This window comes from Notamacropus eugenii, chromosome 1 (assembly GCF_028372415.1).
Source record: "Notamacropus eugenii isolate mMacEug1 chromosome 1, mMacEug1.pri_v2, whole genome shotgun sequence".
Classification (NCBI taxonomy): Eukaryota; Metazoa; Chordata; class Mammalia; order Diprotodontia; family Macropodidae; genus Notamacropus; species Notamacropus eugenii.
This window is the reverse complement of record NC_092872.1, coordinates 338,768,797-338,792,594: the sequence shown is the minus strand read 5'-3', so window position 1 is coordinate 338,792,594 and position 23,798 is coordinate 338,768,797. Positions and strand designations below refer to the sequence as shown.

Here is a 23,798-nt window from a genome sequence, read left to right as displayed (position 1 = left end):
GAGATAATGATGAGAGTTCCATTGTGTCAGTGATGTGGGTAATTAATAGTGGTTCTGCCTTGGGCATGATTAAGGTCAGTTCCCTGGTAGTTTATGTTTCCTATTGGAATAAAATGAGATTCTGGTTCCTCAACTGTCCTGAGAAGTGAATGGAATGTACAGGGAAGAGCTACTAAATCAGTTTGGTTGGATTGTAGAATATGGAGGGGCAATAATATGCAATCAGCCTAGAAAGACAAGTTGGAATTACTTTCCATTTTCTCCTACAGCCACTGAAATTCTTCCAGTAGGGGAGTGACATGGTAAGACTTGAACTGTAGGAATATCTATTTAGCAGGTTTTTGAAGGATAAAGTGGAGATGAGAGAGACTAAAGGAAAGTATTTAAAAGGCTGTTTCAATAGTCCAGGTGAGAGGTTATGAGGATCTGAACTAGAGGTGATGGCTGTGTGAGTGAAAAGGTAGAATCAACATAAAATAGCAGCTGATTGGATATAGGAGATGAGGGAGAGGGAAGAACTATGAAATTATGAACCTTTGTGACTTGAAGGATGATGATGATGATAATTGTAAAAGTGCTTAGTAAAGCACCTGGTACATAGTAGGTACATAACAAATGTTTCTTCCTTTCCCTTCTCCCTATATATTACCTTCAGCCAGAAATAGGAAACTTTGGGGGGAAAGGTAGATTTATTGGGGTAAGATAATTAGTTTTGTCTGGTATGTTGAGTTTGAAATGCCTATGAGACATCAAGATGGAAATATAGGTAGTTTGTGAACTGGGTTGAAGATCAGAAGACAGTTGAAGGCTAGATATTAGAGTTATCTATATTGAGATGGGAGCTGAAGACATCACCTATGGAATGGAATTAGAACATGGATGATGAGCTAAAAAAGGAAACTGAGAAGGTAAAATATAAGAGCCCAGTATCACCAAAAGCAAAGGCTAAAGTGAGAAAAAAAAGTTGCACATCAATTGAAAGATAAAGACTGAAAGAAAAGACCCTGGATTTAGCTAGTTGTTTATCATTGATAACTTTGGTGAAATGGTTTCAATTGAGTGGTGGGATCAGGAGCCAGATTTTTAAGGACTGAGAAATAAATGGTATGTGAAAAAAGTGAAGGCAAATGCCTCCTTCTAGGAGCCTGTCAGGAGATATAGAAGATGATAGTTTGAAGGGTTGGAAGAATCAAGTGAAAATTAAGGATGAGAAAGACTTGGTCATATTTATTGAAAATAGAGAAAATGGTTAGAGAGAAACAGAAGATTATAAAGAGGAAAAAGATTGCCAAAATGGCAGGGTCATGAGTAGACGGGATTGGATGTGATAAAGTCGGAGATGTGGGAATTGACCTTGGTATGGAGAGAATTACCTCTTTGATGGTCTTTTAGAGAAAGGAGAGTCATTGACCTGGAGATGTGTAGACTAGAGTAAAGGAGCAGAAAATAGAGGAAGGTGCTGAAGAAACTAGAGGTATAGAAATGGAGAGAAGAAAAGGGAACTCTTGATAGATCACCTGCTTTCTTGCTAAAGTATAAGAAGTCTTCCTCTGAGAGGGAGAGAGGTAAGAGTCAGCCAATATTTAAAAAGTAAGGAGGTAACATAGATGTAGGAGAGAAGAAAAGACTCTCTGTATGATAGGGAATTATTCAGAAAAGAATAAAAGGATTGCTAGTAGTGAGGGTTAAATTGAGATCAGATAGCATAAATTTGTCATGGATTCAACAGGTTTATATGATTTTCTCTAAAGGCATTCAGGCTTCACATAAGTAGGAGAAGAGGAGGCAGATGATAAAGCTAATCCAGGGTTGAAGTTTGGAAAAGAATTAGTGATGATAGGACAAAGGACCAGGGAATTCAAGGGTAGAGGACAACATAAAGTTGAATTGCTTAAAATTTTAATATCAAGCTTTGAAGTGAGGGCCAGATCCACTGGAAAAATGTAGATGAAGAGGAAAGTGGGGTGATGACTAGCATTTGTATTGAGGATAAAGAATCCATTGAGAGGGGTGGGGCATGGGGAAAGATGGAAGAACTCAAGATCATATTTTCTATCATGTATGTGGAAGGGTTGTGGGTGATGATGAGATTAAAAATTCCCCCATCCTTTTCTCCTACATAAATTATTCCAGTTTTCCCCTAAAAGTCAATAAAGCTGTCCTGGGGCTTAAACTGAATCACCTTTGATGTAACCAAGGTTTCAGTTGAATCTCTTCTGATACACTATCATGTGAACCCCTAGCCTTTATGACAGTGGACTCCTAGTCACCTGAGGGCATAAAAGATCCATCTACAAGGAATTCGGGACCTTCAGATTTGGTAAGTGGCCTGAATCACCACACCTTGCCCTGATGACCAGACTGGTATCCTTATGAAAATAAGCTGAGACTCCCCAATCTAAGTGCTGGAGGATTGGGTTTTTTTATTGTTTTTCTTGCTGTTATGGAATATCATTTCTATTACATAGCTAAGTAAACCTCCTTTTCTTCACTGTTGAATGATATATGAGTATGCCATTTCACCTCATCATTGAACCTAAACTAACAAGGTGCCAGGCTGAGTCAGGCCTGACTCTAACAAAGGGTATGACTAATGTGTTATTATTTTTTTAGAAATATAATTTTATTTTAATTTTTGGTTTTTAATGGTATTTTATTTTCCCCAATTACATGTCAAAAGAATCTTTAGCATTCATTTTTACAAGATTTTGAGTTCCAAATTTTTCTCTCTCCTTCCCCCCCTTTCCTCCCTTCCCAAAATGGTAGGCAATTTGATACAGGTTATACATGTGCTAGCTTTTCATATTAGCCGCAGTTATGAAAGAAGAAACAGATCAAAAGGAAAAAAACACAAAAAAGAATAAAGTAAGTGAAAAAAATATGCTTTGATTTGCACTGAGTCCATAAGTTCTTTATCAGGATAGCATTTTCCTTCGTGAGTCTTTTGTACTTGTCTTGAATCATTTTATTGCTGAGAAGAGCTGAGTCATTCATAGATGATCATCCCACAATGTTGCTGATACTATGTACAATGTTTTCCTGGTTCTGCTCATTTCACTTTGCATCAATTTGTACAAGTCTTTCCAGGTTTTTCTGAAATCTGCCTGTTCATCATTTTTTATTGCACAACATTCTTCTATTACATTCACATACCACAGCTTGTTCAGCCATTCCCCAATTGATGGGCACCCCTCATTTTCCAGTATTTTGCTACTGTGAAAAGGGCTGCTATAAGTATTCTTACACATGTAGCTCCTTTCCCCTTTTTAAAAATGATTTCTTTGGGAAATAGACCTAATAATGGCGTTGCTCAATCAGTACAGTTTGCTTGCTCTTTGAGCATAGTTCCAAATTGATCTCCAAAATGGTTGGATCAGTTCACAACTCTACAAACGGTGTCCTGATTTTCCCACATCATTTCCAACATTTATCATTTTTCTTTTTCATATTAGCCAGTCTGATACATGTGAGGTGGTACCTCAGAGGTGGATTTATTTGCATTTCTCTAATCAAAAGTGATTTAAAACAATTCTTCATATGCCTATAGATAGCTTTGATTTCTTCATCTGAAAACTGCCTGTTCATATGATCATTTATCAACTGGGGAATGGCCTGTATGCTTATAATTTTGACTTAGTTCTCTCTGTATTTGAGAAATGAGGCTTTTATCAGAGATACTTATTGTAAAGATTGCTTCCCAGCTAATCTTGGTTGCATTGGTTTTGTTTGTGCAAAACCTTTTTAATTTAATCAAAATTATCTATTATCTATTTTGAAATACTCTATATCTCATTTGGTCACAGACTCTTCCCTTCTCCATAGAGGTGACAGGTAGACCATTCCTTGCTCTTCTATTTGCTTGTGGTGTCACCCTTTATGTCTAAATCATGTATCCATTTTGACCTTCTATTGGTATATGTTGTGAGATGTTGGTCTATACCTAGTTAGTGCCCTATTGTTTTCCAGTTTTCCCAGTGGTTTTTGTCAAATAGTGAATTGTATCTCTTTCTGTTTTATGGGAGAGTTCATCCCATTTACATTCATAGTTATGATTACTAACTGTGTATTTCCCTCCATCCTATTTTTCCTCCTATTTATCTTCTCTCTTTATCCTTTTCATCCTCAATAATGTGTTGCTTCAGTCTACTGCCTCCCCTCTTCTGTCTGTTCCCCTCACCTTTACTTAATTCCCTCCCCTCTTACTTTCCTGTTCAGTAAGACAGATTTCTATATTCAACTGATTGCTGAATTGAGCCAATATGGATGAGAGCTTCAAGCTATGCCTATCACTCATGCTCCCATCTTGCCCTTCACTGTAATAAGTTTTTCCATGCCTCTTGATATGAAATAATTTATCGAATTCTACCTTTCTTCCTTCTGCATCTCTGGTGTACTCCTCTTTCTCATTCCTTAATTATTTTTTATATCATTCCCTCAAATTTATCTTATGTCTCTACCTTCCGTCCATGTATATTCCTTCTGGCTATACTATTGGTGGTGCAATTTTTAAGAATCTTCCTATGTAGGGATGTAAATAGTTTAGCTCCATTGAATTCCCTGTTTTCTCTTCCTTTTTTACCTTCTCTTGGGTCTTGATATTGGAGATAAAATATTTTGGTTCAATTCTGGTCCTTTCCTTATGAAAGCTTGAAATACTTTTATATTATTGAATGACCATTTTTCCCCTTGAAGTGTTATGCTTAATTTCACTGGGTAGGTGATTCTTGGTTGTAGTCCTAGCTCCTTTGCTTTCCAAAGGATTGTGTTCCATGACCTCTGATCCTTTAATGATGCAGTTGCTAAGTCTTGTGTAACCCTGCTTGTGGCTCCCTTGAATTATTTCTTTCTGGACATTTGCAGTATTTTTTCCTTGAACTGATAGTTCTGAAATTTGGCTATAATGTTCCTTGGAACTTTTATTTTGGGATCTCTTTCCTAAGGTGATCTTTCCTGAGGTGGATTCTTTCAATGCCTATTTTGTCCTCTGGTTCCAAGATATCAGGGTAGTTTTCCTTGATAATTTCTTGAAAGATGCTGTAACTTTTGAATATGACTATGAGGTAGTCCAGTGACTCTGACATTGTCTCTCCTGGATCTGTTTTCCAGGTCAGTTGTTTTTCCAGTGAGCTATTTAAAGTTTTCTTCTATATTTTTATTTTTTTGAATATGTTTGATTGATTCTTGATGTCTCATAGAGACAACTTCTGATTGCCCAGTTCTAACTTTTAAGGAATTGTTTTCCTCAGTGATCTTTTGTACTTCCTTTTCCATTTGGTCAGTTTTATTTTTAAGGAATTGCTTTCTTCAGTGGATTTTTATATCTCCTTTTCCATTTGGCCAGTTCTACTTTTTAAACAGTTGTTTTCTTTTTTCCAAGTTGTTGACTCTTTTTTCTTAATTCTTTTGCAAAACTGTCATTTCTTTTTCCAATTTTTCTTCTACCTTTCTTATGTAATTTTTAAGCTCCTTTATGTTGTTTCTGGACTTGAGACCACTTCCTGTTTTTCTTTCAGGTTTTATCTATAGATGTTTTGATATGGTTGTCCTTTTTAAGTGTGTGTCTTGATCTTTCCTGTCACCATAATAACTTTCTAAGGTCAGATTTTTGTTGTTGTTGTTTTTTGCTTATCTTTTTTGGCCTTTTTCCTTTCTTTTAAATTGACGCTCTGCTCCCAGGGTGGAAGGGGCACTGTCTCAGGCTTCTTTTGCCAGGGGCTGCAGGCCCCAGTTGTTTACCTGGTACTGCATTGATGTTGCCCTGAGGCCCAGAGGGGATCCTTGTGACTGGGTTTGGGGTGGCTGGTGCTGGTGGAAACTGTAGAGGTCTGACAGCTTACCTGGTACCAAACTGGGGTCCTAGTGATGGTATCTCATGTGTACTGAGGCCAGGGGTGTTCTGTGTTTCTCCAGGGCTACACTCTAGTCTGGCTACTGGAGGTTGACTGTTTACCTGGGGCTATGCTGAAGCATGGCGGGGGGGGGGGGGGGGGGGGGGGGGGGGGGGAAGAAGGGATACTGTACTGGTGGCTCCCTTTTTGCTTAGGTACCATTAAGGTTTGTGTCTACCAGTTTGCCTGGGGCTATGCTGAAGCACATAGAGGTTCTTAGAGTTGGAGTTTGCCTATCCCCCCCAGCTATACTGAGGCATATGGGGGGTCCTGATGTTGGCATTTACATGCTCCACCACAATGAGGCTCAGCAACTCCCTCTGGTTTGCTGAGGTGGGGATTGCTGCTGGCTTGCTGGGATGTTTCCTGTCCTAGATTGCTTTCCCCTTTTACCCGAGTGAGACAGATCTTTCCTGGTGATCTTCCAAGTTCTTGGGCTAAAAGATTGTTCATCTCATCTTTTTTTGCTGGTTCTGCAGTTCCAGGATTTGTTTTGGGGCACTATTTGGGGGTTGGTTTTTTTTTTTTTTTGGAGGTGAATATATGAGAATTATAGTAACTTGCTATCACTGTCATCTTGGCTAGAAAGTGGAATTTTTTTTTGACTAATGTATTATTGAGTTGGCATGAAGGTGCAGATCATGGGATTTGTGGAGGTTGATAGAGGTTCATGCGTTTGAGTGTATGTCAACATATATGTACACACACACATACATATATATGCATATATATGTATGTATATATGTATGTATGTATGTATGTATCAAAGTCTCCAAGTTTAGCAGGAACTGGGTTGAAAAGGAAAATTCTGAGAGAAATAGTGTTTTTTTTTTTTTTTTGAGGAAGAAGGGTCAATGGCCTAGAGATGAATAATGACTTCTAGGATCTAGACAGGGTTCTGAATCTGCATGGAGCAAAACTGGAAGGAAGAGTTACTAAGTCATGGCAAAAGGAATAGGGTTCAAAATTGGCATTGCAGAACAAGGACTATACCTATTTCTCCTTTTGGTCCAATTTGTATGAGAAAAGGAATATTCAGTACTAGAGAGAGTGGTCAGGTTGCTGTATCTTCTGAGAGATGATTTCTTTGATTTCTAGGAGATTGAAAAATCATATGAGAAAAAGGTCTCATAAGAAAGACAGTTTGTTACCAGCAGAATGAGAGTTCCAGAAGGAACAACGGAAAGAGAGAGAAGAGTGGAGTGGGTATAGGAAAGATAGAGATTATGTAGATGGAGATGAGGGAGTGGTATCAGAAGAAGGGAGCTTTTGCCTAGGCAGCCATACACTCAGAATCATAGGGATTCAGAGTCGAGAAGGCACGCATGCTAACCTTAGGACAACAGAGTGTGTAGGTTTGCCCCAGTTATTGAACCTAATCAATGTGTGATTGTGAATATCTTCAGCATTGTAAACTGCTTTACTTCTTTCAGTCTTCCTCACCTGTAGAATTTCAGCCTGCAAAGGAGATCTAAAGTTATCTGCTATCCCTGTCCTGGCAGTTTTCACTATACTTTATTTTCTAAGTGTTTGATTGTATTCATGCGTCATTCAAATAAAATTTAAAATTGAACATAGTAAACTGGAATTTGCTGTTAATTTTATTTTTCCATAAGAAGCATGTCCATTTCTTACGTCTGGATATCTCTTTCTCTTGGTTCTTTTGAAGAGTTTTTTTCTCCAGGAGTGAAGGCAACTTCATTTCAAAGGTAACAAGACCTCACTAATAATCTAGCCCTCGCACAGTTCAGTGGAACCTCTTTGTCATCCAGGTGTCAGGGGACAGCACTGACACCATGTCACTATTGGACCGTATTATCTCAGGTTTTTACTTTATGGAATTGTATTTCAGAGATGTGATCTGACCCATGCTGTACATGACTCCATCTGTAATGAGCTCCGCTCTGCTGGGTACTGTGGTGTGTGTTTGTTCATGGTGATGAATGTCATGAATATAGTCTCTTGGAGAGGGATCTTGGGTGGGCTAGCCAGCTTTGTGAGCTGCCTTCCAGATACATGTCCCTAGTTCCAGATATATAATTATCTTCCAGATACTTGCTTATCCACTAAAGGGAATAGTGGACCACCAATGGAAATAATTTCAAGAAAATATCACTGCAGCAGTCTAACAGAGTGGTTAGAGTGTTAGATCTTAAGTTACAAAAGATCAAACCCCACTGCTGGCATTTGTGAGCTATGGGATGCTAAACAAGTTACTTAGCCTTTGTTTTCTCATCCGTAAAAAGGAACAATCACCTTGGATTTCCTATCTCATAGGACAGTGGTGAGGCTCTAACGAGACCATGTACATAAAGTATCTTGCAAACCTTAAATCTCTCCAGAAGTATCAATGATTATTATCATATTCCCCTAAGACGGTGAGGACATAATAGTTTTTTTATATTGCTACTTAAAAAGCAGAGCACAGCATCTTCAAGGCTCCTTTCAAATACAGCATCAGAAGCAGCAACTTCATCTGAAATGTGCTACATGGAATATTTTAGCACTGGAAAGAAAAAAACAACAATAAGTATATGGTGAGGAACATTGAAAACTATTAGAGCCAAAGCTGGTGTATCCTCTTGATGAGTTGATCATCTGTCCCCCTGAGACCTATATGGGGATTCAAAACATGATTTTTCCTGACCTAACTCCCATAGGAACTGTGAAATAAAAAAAGGCCACATCAAGACTGTATTTTTCATTGTATGAGCCAGAGTCAAGTTGTTTCTTATTTTTAGCATATGTTGCTCTTACTAACAAGTAAGTTGTAGTAATATGCACTGAAAGAGAAATAAATTTGACTCTGGATTTAGTCAGCTTGGCAGAATGGAAATCAATGGAACCTAACTTCAAATTTCACGTCAAACACTGACTAGGTATGAGACCTTTGACAAGACACAGCATCTTCCAGTCTACAAATGGGGATGACAATACTTTTAGCATTGACCTTACAGGATTGCTATGAGTCTTGAAGGAGGTGATGTACATGAAATGCGTTGAAAATTTTGAAACTCAAAAATAAATTTCACCTATTATTCTTCTCTGGAATTTCCACAGGAGACAATTTAGATTACTGATTTGTTTAGTTGATATCATCTGGAGTAACTTTAGTAAAACAGAAAAGTACAATCCTGGGACATCATGGTGGCTTAAGGTAGCTGCAACTGGTCAGTTCTTAGCTTTCTGGTAGGACAGTTATGTCTATTTAGAGCTGCAAATTACTTTGGAGGTCATTTAGTTCCAACCTCATTTTTCAGATAAAGAAACTGAGGCTGAGAGGTTAAGTGATTTGCCCATTAATAGGCAAAGTTGGACCTTCCTAATAGAAGCAGATTAGTGACAGCTGCCCTAGAGGGGGAGAAAAACCCAAAGTCCAATCCCAGCTTGTTGCACAGATACATCCAATTAACATCTACTGGTGGAACTTAATCCATTATTTGTGAAACAAATTCTTATGGGCTGTGGGGGCCAGGGTGGAGCATTAGGTCATTTAAAATGTTTTCTTTCTGGGCAAAGTTGTTGCTTCTCAGAGTGAAGAATATGGAATGGGAAGAATGTACCTTGGAGGAGCTTGAAGGGACTGGGTGAGCCTGTCAAAAGTCTTGTTTCAGAAATAAAACTGTTTGTGAAGCTTAATTTAGTTGTTGACAGAATTACAAAGACAAACAGTGAATGGGATGGATATAATTATAATAATAACAGTAAGTAACTCAATTTTACAGAACTTTAAGGCTTCCAAGGCATTTTCCTCACAAAAACACTGTGAGACAGTGCCAGTGATTCCCATTTTACAGACAAGAAAATTGAGACTCAGAGAGATTAAGGGATTTGTTCAGAATCATATAGGCAGCAAGTGTTGGAGCTGGAAAAGTGAAGATAGAGATTGTTCCCATAATGCCTTGAACAAAGAGGGGCTCACAGGGACCCTGAAACCACAGGAAAACTAAGGAAAAGAAATATTTTATAACACTCAACAGTAGTCAGGAAGCTAAAACCCGAACCACTGAGAATTGTTTCACAACAAGGGACCTTACACTAAAAAACAAAACCCCCACTAACCTTCCAAAATATTGTGAAAAATCTCTTAAGAATTAAGGCAATTTTAACTTATTATTTCTTTTCATAATCTCTTTATTAGCATCAGCTATGGATGGGAGCTATGAGATAACCATTGTTTAGCACACTCTGTACTATGTGGTGTTGGTCTAAACCAGGGCTGTGGAACCTGCAGCCTCAAAACCATGTGTGGCCTTCTAGTTCCTCGGGTGCAGCCTTTTAACTGAGTCCAAGTTTTACAAAATAAATTCTTTTGCTAAAGGATTTTATTAAAGGATTTACTCAAAAGGCTGCACTTGAGGACCTAGAGGGCCACATGTGGTCTCAAAACTGCAGGTTCCCCATCCCTGCCTCTATACTCTTTCAGTTTTAACAAGAAAAAAAAGACTGCCTTTCCAAGGAGGGAGTTTTAGAATAAATATTTACTATCCCTTCACTGATTAATCATTAAAACCCTTTTTGTCTGGAATTTCACAGGAGACAAATCATTTATCCTCAGCCCACTGAGCAGATATCCCTAGCAAGTCTCAGCGGTAGCATGCTCTCCAGAATTAGTACCATCCTCTTGTCATGCAGAAGAGACAGGAGGCAGGCCTCAGAATTGCAAATGGAGGGAGGTTGGGAAGCAGAAGGCCACTGAATGGGTCATTCCAAGGTGGTGGCCCATCCCCGGAGAGATTTGGAGGAGCCAAGTATCCACTGCAGCTTCTACTACGGTACTCTATGTCTGGCCTCATTCATGACTTACAGACCAACTGGTTGGTTTTTACTCTTCCACAGTGTTTACACTAGCAGGAAAATCTGGAAGACTGTTAAAGTCAGAGGTTTCTCTGCAGGCTTCAAGACTGACTGAGGTTGAGGCCTGCTCATTTAAAAAAAAAAGGAAGAAAACAATTTAGGACTTGGAGGTAGTTCAGAGATTGCCTTTAAGATTCCTTTCCACTCTATATCTTTGTTCCTAATGAAGTGAATAAAAATGAAGGAAAATCGACTTCTGTTCTCCAGGGTCAATTATTTCCAATTTAAAATTTTTTCTTTAGGGCTCAGAAGGTGAGTTCATTCCAGTCATGTACTAAGTGTCTTCTATGTACAAACCACTGAGCTACATACACAGGTATAAGCTTTGCAATAGTGATAATGCTATAAAGCTGCCTTTCTCAGTTTCCTCATCTGCACAAGGGAAAGAAATAATATTTGTACTTCCTGTCCCACAAGAGTGTTTTGAGGATCAGGTCAGATAAGTACTTTATCAAGAGGTAACCTGATGGAAAGCTCAGAGTACTTGATTTGGAGTCTATAAGAACTAGTCAAACCTCAGTTTAGGCACTTGCTAGCTGATGACCTCTGTGTAAACTCAAGTATTTTTTATCCATTACTATTACTACTAATAATATATTTTAAACATTTTATTTAAAATTCAGTAGGAGAATTAACAGATAAGACCTATGGGGAAATTTGAAACAAATAAAATGTATATATCCCAAAGACTTTATGTTATCTCCACCCTTCTCCCTGCCCCACATTCCAGCACATTTTATCTTTTGGAAAATTCAGAGTTTGGTCTATCCATGACACCCAGTCTTACATGAAGATGGCTAGGCAGTCAATAAGCATTTACTAAGCTCTTGTTAAATGGCATATATAAATTGTATTCTTAGAGAGATTAGCAGTGATGATTCCCTAATCATAACAGAATAAGAGGAAAGCAAGTGGTTCTTAGACCCAAAGCTTTGAGTTTACCCAGAGCAAGTTCAATCTCACCAATTCTCTCTCTTTAACTTGTATTCCCACTCAGTGTTTCTCCTGAGAACCTTAGAATTTGACTCATATATAGGTCTTTACAAAAAGAGTCCTCAGATCTTATGCAAACACTCAAGCTAGCAAAAGTTGGATATAGGACATGTTCTTTTTTTTTGTTTTACCCAATAAAAATACACACCTGAACTCATTAACAATCAAGGCAACTTTCTTTTCCTTTTCAGCAAGGTCAGCTCCAACTTCCCTAGCAACCTATGCAGTTCTCAAGACTTAAAGTTACAAGCCTAGGGTGAAGGGCTACCCAAAGCACTTGGAATTACTGGAAAGTCCATCTCTTACTTTCAGATGTGCCCAGACTAAATAATCGACTGACCATTGAAGGACAACGCCAACGTTTGTTCCTCCATATCATGGTTCTGCCCCTTGCTATTCATTGGCCTGGATCTCATTTGATGTAGAAAGACTTTAGCTGATTCTAGAGCACCATCTTGCCTATTTTTCAAGGTGTTATTTTCTTCAGCATTTTTTTGGTCTCCTTTAGCAATGTGTTGACCTGCTTTTCATGCTTTTCTTGCATCTCTTTCATTTCTCTTCCCAGTTTTTCTTCCACCTCTCTTACTTGATTTTCAAAATCCTTTTTGAGCTCTTCCATGGCCTGAGCCCATGGAATATTTATTTTGAATGTTTGGGATACCGAAGCCTTGATTTCTGTGTCTTTCCCTGATGGTAAGCATTGTTCTTCCTCATCTGAAAGGAAGGGAGGAGATATCTGTTGACCAAGAAAGTAACCTTCTATGGTCTTATTTTTTTCCCCCTTCTTCTGGGCATTTAGAGCACCATCTTGTCCAAAAGCTCTTCTGATAATCCAGGAATTCCTGTTACTGCACCATTGTTACTCTACCATTATTGACTCATATTCCTGCAGTTCCTGGGTTTGGCCCAAGAAATTTTCTATGTTTGGTAGCTGCCTCTGTCTGCTGACATCTCTGGGTTTAGGTGGTTCCCTGATAGGATCTCATGGGTGTACAGGTTTTCCCTCTAGGGATCCATATCCATGTCCTGGACTCTATGTGTAGGCACTCTTCTCTGATTTTTCAGCTCTTGTTCATTCTCTTTTAAGATGAAATTGAAGAGGGGTGGATTAGGTATATGACCTGACTGTGAATGAGTCAATAATCCTCAATGTATGGTTAAAGGGACAAGATCAACAATTCATCATTTATCAAAGAATTAGCCTTCTCAAGGGATTCCTTAAAGAGGCATACTGGTAGTGATTCAAGTGATTCTTTCTTGTCTCTTACATCCTTGAATATCCTCTGCACTAGAATGATTTGAGATGGGTCCTGCAGAGAGTCAAGGTGATTAAGCCCTACAATGGACTGACATAAGAGGTGGTGAAATCAGTTTTTCTAGAGGTCTTTAAGAATGTTTCGAGAATCTGGATTTGTACTAGGAAAGAATCAAGAGCTTCTCATCAGAGCTATGCTTGATCCAGGTCCAACAGGCTCAAAATGTTCAGTGTGAGCACTCATACCTCAGAAACCAGCAAATGCCACCAATCAGGTCTTGATTTATTATTTTATTGATTGTTTAGATTTAAGAAAATGATGGAGAAAATATTAATAATGCAGATTAAACGTAAAAGAATGTCCTGTAATTTTCTAGAGAGGTGGGTGTTAAACATTTACCAGTATACATCTGGCCAGTAGCCATTCCTAAAGCCAACTAAGATACACATAAAAGTCTTTCAGTGCCATATTGCACAGAGGTAAGAATGGCAACTGAACCAGGAAGGGCAGCTGCTCCCTGGTGTACCCCTTTATTGGCACATAGCTTTCCCATGAATTTCCTGGCTCCTCTCCACCTCCACCCCCCAGCCACTTAGTCACTGGCAAACTAGGAACAATGCAAGCAGGGGGCCAGAGCCCATGATCCTGAAGAGGGGTCCTTTTTCCTCTGGACATATCTCTCTCCAACTTGTCAGTGACCTCTCATACCATTCCAAGAGCAGAGACCACGGCTTATTAGTAACTGTACAACTTCAGGTACAATTTGAAAAATATATATATTGCATCAAGAATTGTTCAAATTGTTCAAAATCCTTTTCACAGGTGGATTTTGCCTCCTTCCTGTTATCCTAGGAGAGGTCTCTTGTGGTCTTTTCCTTTAACTGCATTAAATCCCCTGGTGGGTCCTGAGGGGTGGTTAGAAATACCAAGGTAAGTAGCAATAATAGTCACTAAAATACTTTCCTTTAACAACTTAGCAAGGTAGATAGTTGGTTTTGTTTGTTTGTTTGCCTTTGGTTCAGATCTGCAATTTCATCAATACTCAGAAGGAACTACCTGTGAGGAAACTTCCTCTAATGAATGAAATTATTCTATAACTTTCAGTCTTAGAGAATTGCTTAGAACACAGAGTGGTTAAATCATTTGCCTAGGGTCACACAGCCAGTACCATAGCAATCAGATTCAGACCCTAAGTCTTCCTGAGCCTGGGGCTGGCTTTTTATCTACTATGCTACATTGCTTCTCTGAGATGTGTTGTTTGGTTGCTTCAGTTGTATCTACCTCTTTGTAACCCCATTTGGAGTTTTCTTAGCAAAAATACTGGAGTGATTTGCCATTTCCTTCTCCAGTTCATTTTACAAATGAGGAAAGTGAGGCAAATAAGGTTAAGCGACTTGTCCACGGTCACACAGCTAGTAAGTGTCTGAAGCTGGATTTGAACTCATGAAGTGAATGTATTTCCATTTTACAGATGAGCAAACTGAGGCTTTTAGTGTTAAATGACTTTCTCATTATCATATAATTACTAAGTGTTAAAGCTGATTTGAATTTGGATGCCCCTAACTCCAAGTCCGGTGGCCCTGACTCCAAGTAACAAAATTTAGGGATAACTATGGTGTAAGAAAAAGTATGATAAGTGATAATAAATATGAAATAGGAAAGGTTAAAGCAAACCATTCTACTATAAGTTTACAATTCAGACATCAAAAGAGTAGATCATGATTTTTTTTTTTTTTTTTTTTGCTGAGTGACTCAGATCCTCGTTAAAAGCCCTCACATCTGTCATGGCCACACAGCTTTGCTTTGGGGAGCTGGGGCAGAGCTGTGTAGAGAACTGCTGGGCTCATCAGCTTGCCAAGTCCTTTTGAAAGGTATTTTTTTTTTTTTTTTTTTACAAATTAACTCAATTGAGTGGTAGTAGGAAACCTCATTGCAAGACAAGAGCACAATGCAGCTACGCCCAATTCGCTGTCCCCTTTCCTGTGGCCACAGGCTGGGGAGGAGGTTGGGGTGGCGGTGAGGCTCTTTTAAAAAACATCCCTGCTTTTTTGGATGGAAGCTCAGTCGCCCACACTGAGTTTTTAGGAGTGTCAGGTTCTTGTGGTGAAGAAAATCTGGCAACCCTGAATTTATCCCTGAATCAGCCTCCATCTGCCCCAATGTATTCTTTAACACTCTGATACATTTTTGGGAGAGGAGGTGGGGAGAGGAAGGAGGTGAATATCATTTGTTTCTTTCTTAACCTCTTCATGGCTGTTTGAGTCCAACATGTGAAAATAGAGTATTTTTGAGTTCAAAGGGGGACCTTTCATGGATGCTAAGTTTGAGAGTGTTCTCTGCTGCTGCTGGCTGGTTGGTCAAAGGTGTAGAAGATAAGTTGTTTGCCTTAGGAGCATAACTGGAAAGGACAGAATGATGGGGTTTTGAGGGACTAATATGAATTTGTATTCATTGAAGCTTCTGGTAGGGATGATGCAAGGATATTTTTTTGTACAAAGAGTTTGAGCTTAGGACAGTGGGTTCTCATCCTAGCTCCAATGGTGGCTCCCTGGGTATTCTGGATTGATAGGGACAAATTTTCCAATTCACACACTTTCAAACAGTCCTAGTCATCCTATTTGAATTATGTCTCAACAGGCAAGAGAAAACATTGTTGGTTGAAATAATCTTGCCCAACCCCACCTACCCCTCTTCACCTCTACCCCTTCCCCACACTCCCATGGCCATCAATAACATTAAATTTTATTACTTAACGGAAAAGCTACTTTTGCTGGGATGAAGCCTCTGTCTCAGCTATGGTGCAGTGGATAGAGTGCTAGGTCTGGAGTCAGGAAGACATTCAAATCTGACCTCAAACATTTACTAGCAGTGTGACCCTTGACAAGCTATTTAAACTCTGTTTACTTCGTTTTCCTCAACTGTAAAATGGGGATAATGCAGCACCGACTTCCCAGGATTGTTGCAAGGGTTAAAAGAGACAATAGTTACAAAGCAGTTGCCACAGTGCCTAATACGTAATGACTTTTCCTCCCTTCCTCCCTCCCTCTCTCCCTCTCTCCTTTCCTTTCCTTCCTTCCTTCCTTCCTTCCTTCCTTCCTTCCTTCCTTCCTTCCTTCCTTCCTTCCTTCCTTCCTTCCTTCCTTCCTTCTTTCCTTAGAGAATTTGGGACTTATACTTGTCTGTTTCTTACTGTATACTCTTGTTAACAACAACAATAACAGTTCACATTTATATAGCACTGTGTGGTTTTCAAAGTTATTTTCATACATATAAAACAAACTTGTAAGTCAAGTACTATTATTATTTCCATTTTAGGGTTGAAAAAACTAAGGCTCATACTGAGACTCACTCAACTAGTTAAGTGTATGAAGTAGGATTTGAATTTAGACATCCTCAGTCCAAGGCTAATACTTTTATCGATTCATTGCATTCGGATGCTTCTTATTTTGGTGATGACCACATGCAACAAACTTTTTTTAAAGTGCCCATAACATGCAGAGTACCATGCTCAGAGCTAGGGGAGGAATAAGTTTTAGTTAAGACATGGTCTCTGTTCTCTTGGAGCTTACAGGCTGGTGGATGGCTATGGTAGAAACATGGATAACAAAATGTACACTACAAATATACATGATGAGTATATAAGATGGGGGTAAGCACAGTGCCATGAGACCTTAGAGGACTTGCATGCCTAAGATGTGAGGGCTGATGGAAAGGCTATGCTGGGGCACTCCATAGAGCCCAGTTCCACTGGTTCTGTGCTGAGGGCAGTGGGTGAGGCATGGTCTCTGCCCTCAGAGGGCTAGGAGCCCTGGGAGAGTCTGTTGCTTAATATTGACTGGGACCTATTAGTTGGTTAATTTTGGAGGGATCCATGTAGATTACAGAATCATATATTTAGAGCTGGAGGGGATGTCAAAATCTACGATTCAACTTTCCTCTTCATTTGAAAGTCAGGGAAACCAAGGTCAAATGATTTGCCCAGGGTAGTAAAAGCATCAGAGGTGGAATTTGAACATTGTTCCCCTCACTATAGAGACCAGGCTCTTCCGTTGTACTTGATGAAATGGGTGAGGCAGAAACACTCCTGTAAATTAGTTATATGCTTTATAATGACCCTACAAATTTTGTGAGAGCCAACAATAAGTCGTTAGCACCAATAATGTGTGTCTGAAAAGAAAGATCAGGTACAAGGTAAATATATTGTATTTTGGTAGATTCTTATAAATTTGGATATTTACCTTTAGGACTACAGAATCATAGGCTTTGAGCATAAGGGATCTTAGAGACCATCTAGTCTTAACTTAACTTTTCAGACAAGGTAACTAAGTGCCAGAAGAGAGGAAGAAAGGTTCCAAGTTCACACAGAAAATAAATGAGCAAAGAAGGCATGTTACCCTTGTTTCTCATTACACCATTCAACTAGCTGAGCTCTTTGGTATTGCAGAGTAATGAAGCCCCATGATGAGTCTGGGGTAAGGAGATGTTCCCACAAGTCTGGCTGGGAGGGAGCTAGGAAATCAACAAGAACTCCAATAAAACTTAGATACTTTTCATTTGCTTATTTCCAAGTCTGATGATAAATTTTGTTGTTCAGACCAGCTCTCTCCTTTCTCAGGGCATACTAAAAATTTGTGCACTTGTCTTCAGGGCACAATATAGCTTAGGTTATACAGTCAGACCCACACCATCCTTGTGTGTTGCTAGTGATTTTTAGTGTCCCAGCACATCACTAGTGGGAGAGCTCTGGACATTTGGGTCTCACCTGCTTCTGTCCATATAATCTCTACCCAAGATACAAATCCATCTTAATGGATCATTAGAGTACCTAGAAACTGTCATTATACTATCATGTTTCATGTACTTACAGCAGTGGGAAAATGCTGTATTTTATAGGCAGTGAAATCAAAGCTATTGTAGATTGACAGTCATTAGAGAGTATTAATGCAATTAATTTTTTGTTATTACACATTGTTTGCATTTAATAAGGTGATAACCTAGAATTGACTTAGCCTTTTTTCCAACCTGTTTTATTCACAAAACAAGTTGTAAGTAGAAACTACAAAGCCCAAGAAATTTTTAGAATCGGCAATGCTATGTAAGATATATGACCATATTGTTTCGTAAATTTTTATGTCCTGTGTCTGAGACATTCACTTTTATAAGTTATAACAATAAATGTTTCATAAAATGGCACGTGAAAACCAAAGGGACCTTGGAGATCATTTTATAAAACTCCCTTGTTTTATAAATGAAGAAATTAAAACTCAGAGAGAGAGAAAGGGGATTTCTTAAGGCTACACAGTTTTTGTTTACCTTTTTGTCAGATTTTTCCATCCTGAAGATTTTATTCTTGATAAAGAATCACACTGATGTTCTAAAGAGTCAAAGATGCTGTACTCACATTTAGAAACTTCCTTCTCAGAAAGCTAATTCTGTCAGTGTATTAAGGATGAAAGAAGTGAAAATTTATAACATTGACCCCCAAAGGAGAGGATGATGGATTATGAATGGTTTGGTACATCCCTATCCCCACTCTTACAAAAACAATAGCAAGATGAAAAAGAAGTATTTATTAAGTATCAGTTATGTGCCTATTACTATGTAGGTTCTGGACATAAAAAAATGCAAAGAATGAAACAATCCCTATTCTCAAGGAATTTACCTTCCGAACTCAGATTCTACTGAGAGTGAATCAGTAGTTTCATCTCCATGTAAAAATTATATCTTATTAAAAATTCATTATTTACATGGTCATAAATTTCCAGTTGAAGTGGACTTAGGGAACCATCTCATCTCATCCACTCATTTTATAGATGAGGGAAATGAAATGCCTAGAGGTCAAATGATTTACCCGAAGTAACCCGGGTAATAGGCAGAAGAAGCTGATTTGAACCCAAATCCTCTTACTCTACATTAATAATTCTTAACTTTCCTTTTTTCTTGGACTCCTTTGTCATTCTGGTGACACATCATGGTATCATGGGTCTAGAGCTGGAAAGAGACCTCCTAGGCCAAAATCACACAGGAGATATTCATTCACAGGCTGAATGACAGCTTGTTAGTGATGCTTTAGAGGGGAGTTAGATGAACCAGATCTGGTTTGTGAAGTACTAGAAAGAAGGAATTGACTCCTGAGTCACTCAGGGGCGGATTAGTTAGAATGGAGAGTGGTAGTAGGATCAGTTTTACTTTCTCTCCTCTGGCATCCTGAGAGAAGCAGTAGTGATTAGGAAGATATAGAAATGGTCTCTCATCATAGAAGCTTGCTCTTTGTGGCCTAAACTTCCAATCTTGGGCAAATAACTCTGCAGGGAAGGTAAATTAACTGATCCATCCTTCTGTCAGTGTCTGAGAAAGATTAGTAAGGTTTTTCTAGTTCCAGCTTCCATCCTTCTTCACACATTTGTTATCAGGTATCCGTTTATAATTTCCTTCTTTGTCATGTTTTAAACTCTGATTATTTTCCTTTTCACATCAAACACCAGAGATCAACCCAGAATTGTATATTTTATGTGTATTCTGATCACATTCAGAGTACAAATTGGAAATCTCTACCTGTTGGGTGTCATAGAATTCAACTAGCTAGGAAGTTACTTTCCATCTTGGTGATTAGGTACCATACAGGGCAAGATAATCTGTTATTTGATTTTATTAACAATTCTATAAATTTCCCATAGGCATAACTTTAACTTGAATCTGTGGTTTCTTTTTCACTTCTAGGATATTGAGTTTATTACTACAATATACGTGTGACTCAGTAAGTCCCTCACCTCAAGAATGGATCTTGGGGAGGAGAGTGTAGCCCCTTGTCCCTTAGGGAAAATCATCTCCTTTTTTCACCTGAGGGAGAATTGGGGTGGGGGGGCAGAAAGTGGGGAAGAGGTAGTAGTCAGATCAAGGAAGGGAAAGTCTTGCCTCCAGCTAGCCTAGTGGGAGGAGATTAGCATGGTCTGGGAGGATTTCCATTTTTCTGCTTTCACTCGTGGGAACCTAGAGTGAAGAATGAATTGTCAGGGAGTCCAACTTTACTCTCCACAGTGACTCCTGAGTTTTACATAGACGTGAAAAAAGCGACTCTCTGAGCCTGTCTATAAAGTGTAGATAACACTTTACGCTGTCAGCCTCATAGAATTTTGCGAAGTTCAAGCACTTTGTAAACTTTATTTTACTAAGTAAATATGAGATTATTTTGCATATTTAGAAGCCCTTTTCTTCATGTGCTTCTTTCCTGAAAAATTTGAGTTCATTGGCTCACAGATTGACAGCAAGAAGGAACTTCAGGGGCCATCTAACCCTCTCACTTTACAGATAGGGAAACTGATGGGTAAGTGATTTGCCCAAAACCACACAGAAAGCAAAGGAAAGAGGCAGAATTTGAACCCAAGCTCACTTTATATAACCACTTTAAAGTTTGCGAAACGCTTTCTGTACATGATCTTATTTCATCCTCACAATAACACTGTAGGGTAGTTGCTATTATTATCTTTATTTTACAAATAAGAAAACTGAGTCTGAGAGGTAAAGCACTTTGCCCAAGGTTATCTAGTTAGTAAGGATGTAAGATTCAAACCTAAGTCTCCTAGACTTCAAGTCCTGTATTCTGTTTGATACATAATGTTCCTCTAATGTAATGTCATTTTCTTTTCTTGTATAATGGTTCTTCTTAATATTTAACATGTAGGATTGTAAGACCATTTTCAATTAGCCAATGAGAAAGCCTACCAAGAGGAATAGAACTTCCCCAAATCCACAGAGGTAGTAATAAGTAGGCCAAAGATTTGAACTCAGACTGCTAGGTGGCTCAGTGGATAGTGTTAATCTTGGAGTGAGGAAAATTCATCTGCTGTGTGACCCTCTGCCAGTGACCTAACTCTGTTTGCCTTCATTTCCTCATCTGTGAAAAGAGATGGAGAAGGAAATGGTAAATCACTCCAGTACCAGGAAAACCCCAGATGAGGTCACAACAAAACAACTGCTGACTCCAAATCTCTATCTCTTTCTCCTAATTCACACTGCCTCTCCCAAACATGTCTTTATTTTGATGTTAGAGATTTAGACAAGTAATTACACAACTGACTTCTAGAAGCTTCACCAATCATATAGTGCCTCAGAGTATAAAAATGGCTGCTAAAATTGTCACTCTTTCATGAATACATGTTTTGCCAAAGAAACAGGAGCCTTTGCTTTCTGTGTTCTTAATGTCATCCGCCTTGGAAAAGGGCCTTGTCTAACAATATGAGTCATTGTTTGCCTCTGGCCACAGGGGATTGATTCCCTGGGACTCCATCAATCCAGCAATCTGTTCAGTGAGAGAGAAGTGTGTATTTCCAAGGACTGACTTTAAATACCTCTCTGTGATTCAGGTTTGGGTTATTTGAGGAAAAGTGGTAGGATCTGGCTTTTTCACTGTGTAAAATGCCCAAAATGATGTGAAATAGATCTATTCCAGAGGCTTACTATCAAGAGATGCAAACGTATAATCTAGCTAGATTTGGCGAATGTTAGATTTTTGGAAAGATTGCACTGAGAAGCAGTTAGTCTTGAAATTCTGTTTTTAATTAAAATTACAATGGAGGATCCATTCAGTATGGTGTGATATAAAGCAAAGAACATTGAACTCGGTAGATTTGAGAGATAGTCCAGGATTTTTTCCACTAACCAGCTAGATGACCATGGTCAGATCATTTACTCTCCCTAGGCCTTGGTTTCCTGACTTATAAAAAGGGGGTAGCATTAGAGTCATTCATTGATTTAGAGCTGAAAGGAGCTTACAGGTCATCTAGTTCGACCCATTCATTTCACAGATGAGGAAACTTGAGTTCCAGAGAGTATAAGTGAGTGTCCCAGAGTCACCCAGGAAAATATACAAGTAGTGGATTGGGGTTTGAAAATTGTGAAATGGAGTTGTATAACTATTACTGGCCCATCATTAGGTCAGAATTTCCCATAACTAAGAGAGCTAGGGGAAATGGTAGATAAAGCTCTGTCCTGGAGTCAGAAAGAGTTCAAACTAGTTGTGTTACCTTAGATAAATCACTTAAAATCTTTCTGCCTCTCATGTTTAATAGGAATGTATATTTAGAGCCTATATCATTGCATACCATCTTGGGGAGGGGGGGAGAGGAAAGAGGGGGAAACAATTTAAAACTTATGGAAATGAATATTGAAGACTAAAAATAAATAAATTAGCTTGAAAAAATCTATCTGCCTCAGTTTTCTCAACTGTAAAATGGGGATAATAATAGCTCCTAACTCTTAAGATGTGAAGATCAAATATGATAATATTTGTAAAAGTGCTTAGTACTATGCTTCGCATGTAGTAGGCTTGTGTATACTGCACAAATGCTTCTTTTCTCCCTTCTATCAGAGACTTGAAAATAGATATCTTAAGCTCTGAATGTGACTTCATGCTCTCCTTTTCTGTTCACATGGTGAAGTGTCTTCTTTGCCCATAATGATTACTTATATTTCTATAACTCTTTAAGGCTTTGCAAAATACTTTCTTTATATTATCCTTGTGGGGCACATAATAAAAGTATTCATATTTCCATTTTACAGATGAGAAAACTAAGGCTCTGAAAGATTGGTACCTGCCAATGACTTATCTATGATCACATAACTAGTAAGTAACTGAGTTTTGATTTTAACCTGGGCCCCTTTACTCCAAAACATTCTGTCTATCATATCATGCTGCCTCCCAATATAATTGTTACCCAATTCCCTGCTATTCATCAGCAATCCCCTTAGCCTAGTAGAAGTTCACACTTTTTGGCGAAGACTTTTTTAAATTTCTTAACATAAGCTTTCTTGATAAGTTTGGCTTTTTATATCAACAGAATGTCTCCCACTATCTCTCCTTGATTCCAGAGAACCATCTCATAAAACGCATTTTTTTATTTTTAGATGCTTGTCTTTTCTCCTTCAATATTTTATTTTTTCCAATTACATGTAAAAAACAATTAGCATTCAATTAAAAAAAATGAGTTCCAAATTATTTTCCTCCTTCCTTTTCCCTTTCCCTCTCCAGACAGCAAGCAATTAAATCAAAAGTTTTTAAAGACAGCAAAGAAAAAGTGGGGGAAGACAAAGAATTCACAAAACTGATTGAAAAAGTGTGAAAATGTGTGCAATGTATCACACCCTTCTACCACCAACCTTTGCAAAGGCATGGTGTCGGAGTACTTCTCAGATTTCTTCTCTGGAGCTATATTTGTTCTCTGTAGTTTTGCAACATCTATTTTGGATTCTTTGGGGAGTGTTCTTTTCATTTACTTTCTATCAAAAATTGTGTATATTGTGTCCATTGTGTATGTGTTTTCTTATCTCTGCTTACTTCTGCATCAGATCATGTAAATCTTTTCAGGTTTTACTGTATTTATCACAGTTATCATCTTATCACATAGTAATATTCTGTTATATTCATGTAACATATTTTTTGGCTATTTCCTAATCAGTAAGCATATATTTTGTTCCCAATTCTTTGCTACCACAAAAAGTTTTGCTATAAAACTTTCGTTTTGTGTTGTGTATGGGGACTTTCTTCTTATTAAAGACATCTTTTGAGTGTAAGCCTAGTAGTGGAATCTGTGGGTCAAAGGGTGTGGCCATTTTAGTTAGTTTTTTTGCATAATTCCAAATTGCTTTCTAAATGGTGGTATTGGTTTATAGATCCACCAACAATATACTGCTGCGCTTATCTTCACACAATTGCCCCATCATTGACTACTTTTTGTCATGTTTGCCAGTTTGCTGAGTAGAAGGTGAAACCTTAAGGTTGTCTTGATTTGTATTTTTCATATTATTA

At 38.4% G+C, this 23,798-nt stretch overlaps 1 long non-coding RNA gene across 1 annotated transcript in view; it reads left to right on the top strand.

Moving 5' to 3' along the window:
- The window catches only part of LOC140518095 (uncharacterized), a 28,646-nt gene extending 5,083 nt beyond the window's left edge, over positions 1–23,563 (top strand). The window contains exons 2-5 of the long non-coding RNA XR_011971830.1: positions 2,244–2,320; positions 13,817–13,924; positions 22,553–22,616; positions 23,022–23,563. This is a non-coding gene — a long non-coding RNA (uncharacterized lncRNA). The remainder of the gene's footprint in view (positions 1–2,243; positions 2,321–13,816; positions 13,925–22,552; positions 22,617–23,021) is intronic.
- The last annotated feature ends 235 nt before the right edge of the window (positions 23,564–23,798 follow it).